A 2,632-nucleotide genomic window follows, 5' to 3' on the forward strand; every position below is an offset into this window, starting at 1 on the left:
TAGTTCCATCAATATGATCTTTCTCAAGGTAAATGTCCTCATCACATGAGTCATTAGTGTTCTTGGTTCCAACTACCTTATCATCGATAAGATCTTCATCTTTATGATTCAACTCTATGCAAACTTTGGTTTTATGACCTTTCTTTCTATGATAATTGCAAAAGTGATCATCTCTCCATGATGTAGGTTTTATTTTAGGTTCATAAGGTCCAGAGTTGTCTGGTAAAGTGATGAACTCATTATCCAAAAGTGTTTACAATATGTCATCATAAGAATCTTCCAAAGGAGTAAATGTTCTCTCAAGAGTATGTCTAGGATCTTCTTGTTATTCATAAAGTGCATAGGATGCATCAATGTCTTCATCAAAGATAGTTTTATCATGAAATCTTGGCATAGGATCAAAGGAGGAATCACTTGCTTGCTCTTTAAGGAGGTCTTTAGATCTAATAAATTAAGTCAATTGATATCTTGGAGAGACAAAGTGTGTAGACTTAGAAGAAGATGAAGAATATGATCTTCAAGAAGATGACTCATGTGCATATTGAGAGATTAAGGGAATCTCATGTGAATATTCCATTCTTTCCTCTAACCTTTTCTCAATTTTAGAATTCATCTTTATCACAAGCCTAGTGAGATGAAGGTAATAAAAGTCATCTATTTCTTATAGTTCTTTGTATTGAGCATACATACCTTGAAACTCTTTAGCAGTATAGAAGAACTCATGATCATCTAGAATTGGTTGAGTTTTGGTAGCACAAGGTTTGAAGCCCATAGATGTAGATAGAAAATTAAGCATGAAGGAGACTGGAGGAAGATAGTAAGATGACATAAGATAACTTTATGTCCAAACTAGAGAGGTAGAGTGTTTACTTGTCAAAGAGAGGTAGCAATGAACAAGTGAATTGTTAAGCAAAGTTTCTAAGCAGCTTACGACACTAGTGACTCAAGTCAAGAGATATGTAAGAAGCCCAAATAGAAAAGTAGATAAAGAAAGAGAGATGACAAGTAAAAAGTTTCCCAATCAAGTAATATAGTCAAGAGATCAAGGTAACCATTTCAAAAGAAAAAAAAATTGTTAGTGTGCTAGCATAGACCATGAAGATGGAAAAAACCAAGCTAGGTGCTAAGACCAAAGAGCCACTTTAAGCATGTTAAAGAACTAGAGAAATAAAAAATCAAAGTATAAAGATGAAAATCCCCATAGTAAGAAACACAAGAAAATGTTTGCACTTGATTTTTTGACTTGGTTGACAAAGTTTGACAATAGTTGATAGCATAGAAAGTTTGATGTTCAAAAGAATTTTTTCCAAGCAAGATAATGACACATGGAGTGGTCTTTGAATAATCAAGAAATGGACAAAGAGACTTTGCATGATATAAGCATATCTGAGGTGTAAAAAGGAAAACCCTAGAATTATCATCATGTGTATGTTCAAAAGATTTCCATCGGTCTAGAAAATTTGAGAACACCTCAAGCAATATCTACCTAAAGGACACAATTTATTAATCAATACATTGGCTCATAAATTGATGCTCCCTTGCCTCACATAATTTTTTTTCCCATAATAGATATTGGTTTTATCATAGATGGGTTACCCACATCTAAAGGAACACCTATGGTGACTCAAATCTTGGGGTGATCTGGGTAGTCCACTAGGATTGATCCTTGCACCAATATATTGAATGAAAAAATAGGGTGGCCTCTAATCCTAAGGTGTCTAGTAAGGGTTTTTTTGTAACACTCTGTGAGGCCTCGCCCCAACCCATCGTAGCATAGTGATACATTACTCTTATTTTTGTTATCTGCGACTCGAGATGTCGAGACATTATCTGATGCTTAGAACATATTTTATTATTTCATCTTGTGTGATGTTATTTCCAGATATATTTGATGATTGTCATTTAATGTTCATATATATGTATGATTGACGAAATCAGTAAAATTGAGATTTGATTTAAGATATTTCAAATGCTTAAGAATTATGTAGGATGAAGAAACTCTTATTGATGTATGTTCTAATTTATGTAAATTTTGGATACGTAGATATGTACATGTGATTTTTGGGACTACTGATGTGTGCAATGAGTGTGCAGATATTTTAGTCAAGGAAATCGATGAAGGAACAGAACTGATCTATATGTGCTAATTTTGGAAACCTTGTTGTTTGTAATTCATGTATTGTGTTGTGAGATGTATGTATATATATTTCTGTGTTCGGTGAGGGATAATCTTCGTAACTATGTTTGTTAGTGTCACTTGACAATTGTAAATTGTTTATGTGCTTCAGTGTGTTGTTTAGGGTTAGTTGTTTAACCCAGGGACCTTGGTTGATTTTAGTCAATGTCAGTTTGCTAATTGGGTTCTTAATCGAGTTTAGTAACCCTTAATCTGGTTTAGTGCTTATTCTGCTTTGTTAGAGTTCTTAGTTGGTCCTAATTATTTTCCTAGCCTTTGTTTGGCTCTAAACCTTTTCCTAAGGCTTCAAAACATGAAATAATTATACCCAAGGGGTATGGGTATGGGTTAGGGGTCTTTTCCAACCCCTAAGCCCCTTTTGTTGACTTTTGAGGCCACTCAAAAAGTCCCTTTTTGCCTTTGTGCGAAAATTGCAAGTGGTTGTCATGAGTTGTC

This window comes from Cupressus sempervirens, chromosome 9 (assembly GCF_028749045.1).
Source record: "Cupressus sempervirens isolate cs-2001-9-10 chromosome 9, ASM2874904v1, whole genome shotgun sequence".
Classification (NCBI taxonomy): Eukaryota; Viridiplantae; Streptophyta; class Pinopsida; order Cupressales; family Cupressaceae; genus Cupressus; species Cupressus sempervirens.